General features: G+C 42.6%; 1 protein-coding gene and 1 long non-coding RNA gene across 4 annotated transcripts in view; one reads left to right on the forward strand and one right to left on the reverse strand.

The window, feature by feature from the left end:
• LOC130283014 (uncharacterized) overlaps positions 1-2109 on the forward strand; it is a 99337-nt gene extending 97228 nt beyond the window's left edge. The window contains exon 4 of the long non-coding RNA XR_008846591.1: positions 1855-2109. This is a non-coding gene — a long non-coding RNA (uncharacterized LOC130283014). The remainder of the gene's footprint in view (positions 1-1854) is intronic.
• Positions 1-13343, reverse strand: part of LOC130283012 (tenascin-R-like) — a 551407-nt gene that overhangs the window by 402679 nt on the left and 135385 nt on the right. The gene's annotated exons all lie outside the window — the stretch shown is intronic.

Here is a 13343-nt window from a genome sequence, read left to right on the forward strand (position 1 = left end):
GGGTTTTTGTTTCAAGTGCCATGCAAGTCTATGGGACTTCCAGTACCTTACTCCACAAGCTCCGCTCTGCATCTCCTGGTGAATGTGTCAGTCTGGCTTGCAAGCCACACCCCATCTCACAAAGGCACACCCACTTTTTAAGCCCCACCCCTTTTATTCTCTACCCTTTTTGGGCATTGGTCTGGCTTTCAAATCAGGCCCAGTCCCACAAAGCCACGTCCCTTTCAATTTTCAGCTTACAATATCTTCATCACAAATCAGTCCCACCTGAGGACGGGATATGAGGATGGGACATGAGGAAGGGATATGAGGACGGGATATGAGGTTGGGATATGAGGTCGGGACATGAGGTCGGGACATGAGGTCGGGGCATGAGGTTGGGACATGAGGACGGGACATGAGGATGGAACATGAAGATGGGACAGGAGGTCAGGATATGGGGATGGGATATGGGGTTGGGATATGACAACAATATATGAGGATGAGATATAAATTCAAAAGCTTCCTTCTTTGTATATTTTCCTCCCCAACAAGGATTAGGAAGGAAAAACCGGGCAACGCCGGGTACTCAGTTAGTCGTGAATAAAATAGGAATTACTGGTAACAAATCGCCTAAAGGAAAAGATTATATTGAGGCTCTACCAATCCTATTTAATTTGTCTTGTCAGAAGATTCTTTGTCTGGACATCTGGGACTTGCACAAGATGTAAGAAGTCTACTTTTCCCTGTAAAAGCCTTGTTCTTCCCGAAAATCCCACTTGTCAGTAATTTCTTTGCTTCTAGTGTATCCAAGCACAATGTTTTTTTCATTCTTGATTGTATTGTATTATATCTATGGTAATGTGTGCTATGCTTTGCAGTGAGGCAATTTCTTTTTCTTCACCATTTTATTTAAACTATCACCTTCATGAGCATGTCTATTCATGTACTTTTTATGAGATAAAGACACTTATGGGTGATCTGTAGAACATACAGATACCATTATCTATTTTGCAGGTTGATAAGCATTATAATCTGCTAAAGGAGACAAAAGCAGAACATTTACTGTATAAATGTTATTTGAAGGGATATTTTACTTAAAGGGGTGGAAAACAATTTTTTTAATCAACTGGTGCTAGAAAGTTAAACAGATTTGTAAATGACTTCTATTTGAAAATCGTAATCCTTCCAGTACTTATCAGCTGCTGTATGCTCCACAGGAAGTTCTTTTCTTTTTGAATTTATTTTCTGTCTGACCACCTCTCTGCTGACACCTCTGTCCATGTCAGGAACTGTCTAGAGCAGGAGCAAATCCTCACAGCAAACCTATCCTGCTCTGGACAGTTCCTGACATGGCCAGAGGTGTCAGCAGAGAGCACTGTGGTCAGGTAGAAAGGAAATTAAAAAAGAAAAGAGGTTTCTGTGGATCATTACAGCAGCTGATAAGTACTTCCAGTGGAGCTGTATACTACAGAGGAAATGTTCATCTTTTTGGATTTCTCTTATGTCACGACCACAGTGCTCTCTGCTGACCTCTGCTGCCCATTTTAGGAACTGTCCAGAGCAGCATATGTTTGCTATGGAGATTTTCTCCTGCTCTGGACAGTTCCTAAAATGAACAGCAGAGGTCAGGAGTGAGCACCATGGTTGTGACATAAGAGAAATGCAAAAAAAAAAAAAAACATTTCCTCTGTAGTATACGGCCACTAAAAAGTACTGGAAGGATTAAGATTTTTTAATAGAAGTAATTTACAAATCAGTTTAACTTTCTGGCACCAGTTGATAAAAAAAAAAAAAGTTTTCCACGGTAGTACCCCTTTAAAGATGATGTATTGGAAGAAAAATCAGTGACTGACCCATGTCTACTACCTACAGTGGGCACGTCGACATCAGAACTGGACCACGAACCATTAGAAGAAGCTGACCTTGTCTGATTAGTCACAGTTTCTTTTACATCATGTGGATGGCTGTATGTGTGTGCACCAGTCCAGGATATACTATGGGAAGAAGACAGGAGTATTGTGATGCACTGGGCAATGTTCTGCTGGAATACCTTGGATCCTTGCTTTAATGTGGATATTGGTAAACACATATCACCTACACAAATGCAGTAAATGTGTCACAGTGTTGTCAGAGCATGTATTGTATTGCATTATATTGCTTGTCATCTACATACATTGTCTCAGCTGCTACCTCTGGCTGATTTTAGGTAGGTAGGTCTTAGCTGCTTCCAGTCTATGCTGAAAACACATCTACTGTACAAGCCAGAAGGGATAAGATGAATAAGGGCTCTTCTGCATTTATTGAATTCCTTGTGGGCCTTTGTCCGGAGCCAGTGCTAGTTGACTCTTATGCCACAAACTCATTGCTCAATACCCTGCAATAGGGCACTGCAGCACAAAACCATAAGCAACTAACTTGTAAGCTATCTTACGACGGGGAGCCAACATTGTACAAATGAAGTAACCCCCCCTCCCTCATGACAAAAGTATTTCCTTATGGCAGTGGTCTATTTCAGTATGATAATGTTGCTTGCCACACTTCAAATAAATGTTCAGGAATTGGTTGAGGAACAAGAGATTAAGGTGGTGACTTGGCCTCCAAATTTCCCAAATCTTAATTGATCAAGCACTTGTGGGATGTTCTGAAAAAACAAGACAAATCCATAGAGACGGCATCTAACAATTTACAGGATATAATGGAGCTGCTGATAATGTCTTGGTGCCAATTACCATAGGCCACCTTTACAGGTTTCGTAGAGTCCATGCCCAAAGGATTAAGAGTTGTTTTGGTGGCATGAGGGTAAGAACAATATTAGGCAGGTGGTTGTAATGTCATGGCTTATTAGTGTATATATTTTACTGTGATGTAAACACACACACAGATAGTTACACCGTGTAATAATTGTTATTGGTTTACTGTATATGTGTGAATAGATTTATGTGTATATATATATGTCATGTCTTAACTGTTGTCGGTGGAGTTGTCCCAAACAATTAGACAGATAGAACATAAAATAAGTATTAAAGGGGATTCCAGTACTTCAAAAAAGATCCCCCATCTGCAAGATAGGGGAAAGGGTCTGATTGTGGGGGTCAGACCACTGAGATCTCCAGAATGTGGCCCCAGTTCTCCCTGTGCATTGAGCGGTGGGATTGGCATGCGCTCCATGTGCTGTTTATGTGTGCAACAGAGATAGGCAAGACAGTTCATGGACCTCACTGCCTAATGCACAGGAAGAGCTGGTGCCACATTCTGAAGATCGCAGGGGATCCAAGCTGTTGCCAACTTCACTTGAGGAGAATCCTTGAGGCATGGAGTCCACAAGACTTGTCTTGAGATATTTGGATATTTGACACCAATTATTTCCCATAAGTTTTGAGGTGCAGTCCCCAGCGATTGGTCTTGTTCTGAAGGTCTTTGGGGGATCCCCACTGTTGGAAATCCCCCTTCCTCCCCCAAATCAGACACTTATCCCTTATCCTGTTAATAACGGATGCCATGAAGTAAGCTTTTTTCATGCAAAAAAATAAGCAAATACAAGCCTACACCTGCCATAAAAAATGATCACAAATGAATAGACAATGAACACAAGGTCAAAGCTTAGTCTCGATTCATTCCACATTGTTGAGTAGGTGGCAATATTTAGGTTCTATGCGTATCATTCTATGTAAGAATAATATTTACTCTGTAAACGGTAGCTGGAATAGTCACAAAGAAATACTTTTCCTAGGATTCTCTCCATCCCCAGACAAGGTTATTTCTTAATCACAATCTGTCTCTACAATTTACACACTGTGTGCCCTATTTATGGAGAAAGGCGTGAGCGGTCTATTGTCCCACAAGTCTACCCGACGCAAATATCCCTGCTTTATTTATTGCAACTCTTGAGTACTTTTTCTAAAATGGAGCTAAAATGGTCTTCCGATACACTAAAGATAGATATCTCATACTTTATAAAAATCTCCTGCTTGAAGGTGTCATCATGTGATAGATTGGATGTTCTCCGTAGGAAGTTTTTTTCCTCTGGGGGATATAAAAATTCCTGGTGTTATTTTCCAGCTATATGAGATTTAACAACCAACTAATATTTATTCCTATCTGCTAAACATTTCACTACCGTCTCTCATTGGAAATATTTAGAATGGTCTGGTATTTCTCGTAAGGATATTGATTTGAGTCTCATTGAAATTACTTTTTTAGAGCTAAGCCCTGCTCGGAATAGATAATTGTTTGCAAACAGAATGTGGAGATTTAATAAATGTTCTTGTATTATTAGCTTTTTAACTGTTTGCAGGAACAAGAGTCACATATTCAGGGACAAACTCCACAGTGGAATAGCAGTTCTGCACATACAGAATTTACAAATCACACATTGGTAAGTTTATTTGCATACATACATGGCATATGCAATCTTGAAATTAGGAATTGGCCCAATTGAGCCCCAATTGAGGAAAGGGTCGTATTTGAGAACCCTGAAACGCGTCTAGTCTTTCTCACTGGCACTTATGCTCTTTATGAACTGTGTCCAAGATCCATGGAGTAAGCTGATCACTTACTGTGGATTCTCTACGCATTAGTCGATTCAGACTAGTGTCCGGTCCTGATTTTACCTGTCCAGCTCTGGCTCAGCTGACGTCACACGCCATCTACACGAGGCAAGTTCCATCTACTCAGCGTGCGGTCTCCGGCTTCTTCCAAGTCCAGCGGTGAGGAAACCGACATCATAAGCGCCTGCCAGCGCTTGGTCTCCCGGCAAATATACCATCGGCGCCTGCCAGCGCCACCAGCCTGTGACGACCACCACCGCGAAACACCTGGACCCTGAGAGCTAAAGCCACAGCACCATCTGAGACTGCTGACTGCAGTACCTAGGCACAGGAACAACTTTAATTGCCTCAGCGAGAGCTGTCAGAGCCACATCATCCATTCCATCACAGGACCGGTAACATAGTATCTAACTTGATATATAACTGTCATATAAAAGGACAATTAAGAATTATATCGCATCATTCTAATACTGCGAGGATATAAGATCAATATGTCTATATAGAGCTATTTCATATGCCAGTGCTATATTTTAATATTTGCATATTTTTATATTTTAAGATTGTCTGACTTTGTATATTTACTATATGTGTTCTTCTCACATGGGCCTTGTGAGGAGTAATGCACTGTATTAGAATACATTTTAAATAAATAATTATTTTGAATTATTATTGGAGTACGACCCAGTTATTCATACTCTATATCTAATTGATCACACTACCTTGGAAGGTCCGGGCAATATTTTTTCTACACATATTTTCTAGTATTTGCAACTGTGGTATAGTGGCATTGCATGCCCTGTTGACCTCGTTTAGTGATATATATATTAATTGTGAGCTTCACTTACACTTTTTTCTTTTCTTTTAATTTACAAATCTGTTTAACTTTCTGGCACCAGTTGATTTAAATAATAAAAAAAAAGTTTTTCACCGGAGTACCCCTTTAAAGTGATGGTAGCCTAAGTTCTTTGCATATATGTGGTTCTTAGGTGAGTGGTCTGACACTTGAACAGCCATCTGGGGAAGAAGGGTAGACACAGATAAGCTTAAAGGGGTACTCTGCCCCTGGCATCTTATCCCCTATCCAAAGGATAGGGGATAAGATGTTAGATCGCCTCGGTCCCGCTGCTGTGGACCCCTGGGATCGCTGCTGCGGCACCCCGCTATCATTACTGCGCAGAGCGAGTTCGCTCTGTGCGTAATAACGGGCGATACAGGGTCCGGAGCAGCGTTACGTCATGGCTCCACCTCTCATGACATCACGGCCCGTCCCCTTAATGCAAGTCTATGGCAGGGGGCGTGACGACCGACATGCCCCCTCCCATAGACTTGTATTGACGGGGCGGGCCGTGGCGTCACGAGGGGCGGAGCCGTGACGTAACGATGCTCCGGCCCCTGTATTGCCCGTCATTACGTGCAGAGTGATTTCGCTCTGCGCAGTAATGATGGGGGGGGGGCTACAGCAGCGATCCCCGGGGTCCCCAGCAGCGGGACCCTGGCGATCTGACATCTTTTCCCCTTGCTATTTGCTATGGTGGACAGAGGTCAGCAGAGAGCACTGTGGTCATGACATCAGAGGAAATGCATTTCGTTTTTGGATTTCTCTTTAGTATACAGCCCCTAAAAAGTACTGGAAGGATTAAGATTTTTTAATAGAAGTAATTTACAAATCTGTTTAACTTTCTGGCACCAGTTGATTTAAAAGAAAAAAGTTTTCCAGCCTATTTTATGGGACCCTTAAGATACATAAGGAGGCTTCTGGCCTGTGCTGAACCACATTGATATGGTCACTGTCATTTCAACAAAGTTTGCATAAGTCAATAGTAAAAGTGAATGTAAGAAACGTAATATATCTTATCAGAATAAAAAATATTTTCTTTCCAACTTCCCCTTTGTCCTAAACTTATATAGAAGTCTTTTGAGTCAGAAAGGGGGAAGATGGAGTAGATGAAAGAGTAGATTGATAGCCAGGTGCTAACACTGAGACGGCTGAGAGAATACAGGAGTTTACAGTATTAGACCATCACCCCAGGGCTTTATTTACTGCTTACACTGCTCAGTACTGCTCTGTAATGTCACACATGCTGCATAGCGTGCTATACAGATTTAGGGTGCAAGACCCCCTCTTCTGTGTTTGTGTGTATGAATGTGTGTATGAGAGGCATTCTAGAGTTTCGGCTCCTACCACTAGCTCAGAGAAAACTGAAGATTAAAGATGGAGCTTGAAGAGGAAAAACTGGTGAAAAAATGGCACATAAAGGTTACATAATGGCCAGAAATAGTGCTGCACCTCATGTACACACACAAAACAGCTTAACACGAAAAGTCACCTGAAACAAATAGTACAATTTCAGCCAAATGCAGCTGTAACCATTTCGTGAAAGAAATTCACAGAGCCACGATTCTGGCCTCATAAATATGGTGCATGATTATTATTCTTAGAGAATAGAAGTCAATTACCCTCACAATATGTAATGCAAAGAGGAAAAAGCTCCTCGCGCGTTCTGGATTACAACAAACTAATATTTAATCTGACCTCAATTTTTTTTTTGTTGGTATGGAATAAGTATGTGTTTGTGTTACTGCAAAGAATTTTAACTCAATGCTTTTCTATTTCCCCCTCCCGTCGTGTGTAAAGTACTTAGTAACACACTCCTGTAAGACACAGCGGTGACACTTTCAATTGATTGTTTAGGTCTCTGTGGGTGCAGCCAGCTTACTTTTAAGAGCCTCTTTGTACTCCAGTCTGATCAATGCAACTCCCGACCCACTGTTATATATGTGCTTTTATTCCTAAGTACAGATTATGTGGTAAAGTTCATTTATTAGATCTGCTTACTGTATACTCCTTATTCACATAAGCTTATGGTCAAAGAACAGTTCAACAGACGATCAAGTCTTATTTATATATAGAATAATTGTCCATTAGTGATAGCTAATGCTTTATATAAAATAAGCCATGACTCACTGATCTATGTATGTATTGTCTGCTTGGACCACTGTTAGATGGGCTTGGGGCCATGTTGGGTGTATATATATATATATATATATAGATAGATAGATAGATAGATAGATAGAGAGATAGATAGATAGATAGATAGAAAAAAGTGAAGAAGAAGGAGCACCATGCGTGGCTGTAGCCAAGGATTCTAAGATCCACATGGGTGCTCAGCTCCAGGGTCAGACCCAGGCCCCGAGTAAATGTACCAAAAAATGGAAGAGAGGGGCACTCCAGCATTCAGTAAAAACCCAGTGAGGGTGTATTTGAGAAAGGCTCTATTGACGGGCCGAAACGTTGCGTGTATTGCAGATGTGTGAATAAGTACACCCTCACTGGGTTTTCACTGAATGCTGGAGTGCCGATCTCTTCAATTTTTTGCTATATATATATATATATATATATATATATATATATATACACACACATATATATGGTTGTTTGTGTATGTGTACGGGATTCCCAGACATTTGGATTAAAGTGACATGGCAATATCAGTGGTATAGCAACTGGATGGCCAGGTAAGTTAAAGTGTACCTGTCAGATCCCACAAAAAACAAACAAAAAAAAAACAACTGTTACTTAGTACCTAATCCTGACCATGTACATGTAATTTTAATTCCTCTCTCCCCTATATTTATCATAAAAATCCCTCTTTTCATTAGCTCGCAGTGTTAGAAATCCTCTCAGGAGAAGGGGGCGCGTCCCTTCCTTGTGGTGGTGGGAGGTGAATGGTGTGTCTGAATAGGTATAGGGTTCAGGAGCCATTTTCTTTATTAAATATTCAAACAATTTTAAACACCCATATTACAAAAAGTATTTTCATCAGTAACAACATATAGTTTTTGGATCTGACAATGCCCATTTAAAGGGGTGGTCCGGGGGACTGGACTTATCCGCTATCCACAGGTTAGGGGATGTGTCTGATTACAGGAGTTCCAACTTCTTGGGCCTCCTGCGATCTCCTGTACGGGGCCAGTCCTACTTACCCGTCGGTTGTGCACTATGACCCCACCTTTCTGGACGTGGGCAAGTAATGGCCTGCTCAGCCAGTCACCAGCCACAGTGATGTCCTTCCTCAGCTGGTGATTGAGCGCGCCGAGGATCGGTAAGTAGGATGGGCCCTGTTCAGAAGATCACGGGGGGGGGGGCCAGTGTTTGACCCCCCCCCCACCCCACCCCGTGAATAAGTTGAGTTCCCCTTGGCAAGAAATAGTCACAACTATCTACAGCAGAAAAAAAAAGAACCAGTAAAAGAAGCGTAAACTGCTGTGAAGTACTTAGCAGACTGAAAAGTAGAACATTCAAAAGCTTATGTAAACCCTTATTATTTGAGCCGAGAGGAATATCTCCAAAAAATATAACATTGTTATGCCGAAATCTAAGACCTTAGTTCTCATTCAAATTCCTGTGTATGAAAGTGCACAGAAGCAAATATTTTGGCATGCAAATCACTGTGTTAGATTATTAACAAGCAGAAGGTGTGAAAGGAATTGTTAATGCCGCATATTTAAATACTAATGTCATTTGCTGATTCCTTTTTATAAAACCGTTCTGGTGCAGGATGCCTGGTTATCCAGGAGATTATCGCATAAAACGCACATAGAGGTAAAAAGTAGTATTTGCACGAACCAAGACGTTTACTTTGGATAATGAGAAGATAATCTTTGCTGTTTCTTATCACATCACAGGTTAATATTAATCCCTTATTCCAGAAAGGGAATAAAAATAAATGAAGTGACCCCTCTCAAAGCTGGCACAGAATTGAATAACAGTGGTCACGTTCATTAGGATCCTATTATTTCTAATTTGCGCATCGGTAGAGAATATGTGGGAATATTTTTTCTTTAATAACGTTCATTACTGTGTTGTTTATGACCTATGTGAAGGAAGATGGCTCCCCTGGGTCTTTATGAAGCTCTTATGTATCTCAGATAACCAGTGAACGGCCATTATAGGACAGAAGGGGGTATTATTATTATGTGAGAAGTGGGATATTTACAATATTGATAGAAATCTTGTTTTCGGTATATGATAATGTCTTCTTGTCTTATTGCCATTATGAGGTCGCAGTTTGGCTGACTTTGTGTTATAATACTTACAGTAGCCAATGCATCTCCACCTCCATCACATCTAGATGCAGCACCCGGGCCTTGTGTGTCAGTCCTTCTGGAGTACAGTGACCCCCTCCCCCAACCTACGATGGCCCCGACATACGATCATTTCAACATACGATGGCCTCTCAGAGGCCATCGCATGTTGAAGGCAGCATCAACATACAATGCTTTTGTATGTCGGCGCCATCGCATAAACGGCTATCCGGCAGCGCAGACTTCTTCAGCTGCCACAAGATAGCCGTTTACGGTGCCCCGTGTGGTCCGCTGACGATCACTTACCTGTCCTCGGGGCTCCGGAGCGTCCTCTTCGGGATCCCCTGCATCGTCGGCGCTCTCCATCATCGTCATCACATCGCTGCGCATGCCGTCCCGTCATCCAATAGGAGCGGCGTGCGTAGTGACGTGATGGCAGCGACGGAGAGCGAGGATGCCGGGGAAGCAGAGGCCTTGCCGGAGCGCCAACAGCGATGGAAGGCGACATCCAGCGGTGACGAGCGGTGACGGTCCAGAGCGGCGGGGACAGGTGAGTACAACTTCCTATACCAGTGGTCTTCAACCTGCGGACCTCCAGATGTTGCAAAACTACAACTCCCAGCATGCCCGGACAGCCGTTGGCTGTCCGGGCATGCTGGGTGTTGTAGTTTTGCAACATCTGGAGGTCCGCAGGTTGTAGACCACTGTCCTATACTTTACATTGCACGGATCCCTCAACGTACGATGGTTTCAACAAACGATGGTCCATTTGGATCGGATTACCATCGTATGTTGAGGGACCACTGTATTTGGATAGTTGACTATTACTGACCCAGCCGGACATTGCTCATCCCACTGAACAGCTCTCTCTCTGCTCTTTAGCTGGTATTCCTCCCCAGTCCTTGAGTGCCCTTCTAGAGTACCAGCTGTTCTTGTCTGCCATACTGTGCTTCAACTATCTCTACACTCAAGATGATACGCCTCACCAGTTTAGAAGTGCCACTTCAGACTTCCATTCGCTTCTGACAGCATTAAGCCACCAGCCTTTTACTTGGTTCCAAACACGGAGAGTATAACATATTCCTAGTAGTGATTACTTTGCTGTTGTTCTCTAAATCTTTACACTTTTTATTGTACATTTTTTTTTTTTTTTTACCCCGACAAAACGTTTTGCGCAAACAGAAAACATACACATAGAGGCACAACCCTCTTAGTGGTTAGAACAAACTCAGGGTGCACACAATCATAATGGGGGAGAATTATCAAAATCTACCCAGAGGAAAAGTTGCTGTGTTGCCCATAGCAACCAATCAGATCGCTTCTTTCATTTTTCAGGGGCCTTTTCCAAAGTGAAAGAAGCGATCTGATTGGTTGCTATGGGCAACTCGGCAACTTTTCCTCTGGACAGGTTTTGTGTATAGTGTCTGACTGGCACAATCTTGTGAATAACAGAACAGAAGAGCAGTAGACGCTGCCTGTGAAGTCTCTTTTTGGTCCTTTGGTTGTGCCCCAAGGTGCCTTATGGCATTTGTTAAAACCTTCAGATCTAAGGGAAGCGACCCCCTCACAGCATGACCTTCCTAGGAGTTGTTTGCAGGACTTTACCAGCCACTTGTATAAGCTGGCCTGGCACCTTAAAGGGGTACTCCAGTGGAAAATATTTTTTTCTTTAAATCAACTGGCTCCAGAAAGTTAAACAGATTTGTAAATAACTTCTATTTAAAAATCTTAATCCTTCCAGTACATATCAGCTGCTGTATACTACAGAGGAAGTTCTTTACTTTTTGAATTTCTTTTCGGTCTGACCACAGTGCTCTCTGCTGACACCTCTGTCCATGTCAGGACCTGTCCAGAGTAGAAGCAAATCCCCATAGCAAACCACTCCTACTCTGGACAGTTCCTGACACAGAGAGAGGTGTCAGCAGAGAGCACTGTGGTCAGGCAGAAATGAATTATACAACTTTCTTTGTAGTATACAGCAGCTGATAAGCACTGGAAGGATTAAAAATTTTTTAAACAGAAGTCATGTACAAATCTGTTTAACTTTTTGGCACCCGTTGATTTAAAACAATTTGTTTTCCACCGGTGTACCCCTTTAAGTTTGACAGCTAAGTCATTAACCGTTCCCAAAAGCATCTTTACTAACCCAGTTGCATTGGCTTCTATACCAATCACACTTGCAGATACACAGGGAATGGTCCCTTCAACCTTCAACACAGTCCAAATCTACAGGTACTATCAGTGGTTACTATTTTATTGGGTATCCTGTTCAAACTAGACAGCAAGTTACTTGTCTCTTGTTCCACTTGAACCATTCCCTATTAGTAGGAGGAGAATACCTACAGACTTGTGTCCCCTTGCAGTCTCGTAGTGGTGGTAGTGGTGGACACAATCCCTTGTTACTCTGAATCTGAGACTGAATCTCTCTACATAGACCTCTGCCACAGGATAACCAAGTCTCTTGTCATCTTGTAATATAGTGTCGTAGTTTAAAAGCTTAAAACAATCCATCAAGTTCAGCATATGACCCCAAAGTATTACACCTTGTACCAGAGGCGTAGCTTGTAGCTTCTGGACCCTGATATGCCATATACATTACTGGTCACTAATGGGGCAGATGTGCTTTGGGTCCCCGGTGTGACTGCTACCTCTGCTACCTCTATAGCTACGCCTCTGCCTTGTACCCTATACAGTGATCCCCCGACTTATGATGGCCCCGACATATGATCATTTCAACATATGATGGCCTCTCAGAGCCCAACGTATGTTGAAGGCAGCCTCGACATATGATGCTGCTGTGTGTCGGGGCCATCGTACAAACAGCTATCTGACAGCGCTGACAACTTCAGCAAATGACAGATAGTTGTATAATGTGCCCCGTGTGCCCCGTTCTGCCTCCTGTTACTCACTCGCTGTCCTGCTAACTCACGGAGGCTTCCACTGTGAGCTCCGTGTAAGCCCCCCCCCAGTGCAGCCATAGCCAATAGCCATAGCCAGCATCTTGCTGCAGGCATCCAATGAGCTGCTCACCTTCCTTTCCTATAGAGCTGTAGTCGGCAGGATCGTAATGGAGGACATTTTGTCCCCCCCTGAAGGTATTTAAAGAACTGTACAGTACTGTATGCGATGTCACACATCACATACAATACATAGACACACTATACACCCCATAGATCAATGTTTCCCTATCAGTGTGCCTCCAGATGTTGCAAAACTATAACTCCCAGCATGCCCAGACAGTCAATGGCTGTACATGCATGCTGGGAGTTGTAGTTGTGCAACAGCTGGAGGCACCCTGGTTTGTTAAACACTCCCCATACACTCCACATACAATGGTCATCCCAGAACCAATTGGCAGTTTCCCATAGAGATATGTATTCAACATACAATGGTTCCGAGGCCCCAGAACCAATTACTATTTTTACATAGACATATGTACTCGACATATGATGGTTTCAACATATGATGGTTCTCCTGGAACCAATTAATATCATATGTTGAGGGACCACTGTAGTGTTGATCGAGAGGAGAACAAAACTCCCCATGAGGTAAAAGCTCATTTTAGGCAATAAATCCCTGGATCAACACCCTAACTCCACATATTGAACTCTTTTATTGGGTCTACCATGACAACTTCCATAGTCTCACTGCCCTTATAGTAAAGAACACCCTGTTTGTGCTGGTGTAGGAATCTTTTTCCTCCAGGCGTACAAGATGCCCTCTTGTTTT

This window comes from Hyla sarda, chromosome 7, assembly GCF_029499605.1.
Source record: "Hyla sarda isolate aHylSar1 chromosome 7, aHylSar1.hap1, whole genome shotgun sequence".
NCBI lineage: Eukaryota > Metazoa > Chordata > Amphibia > Anura > Hylidae > Hyla > Hyla sarda.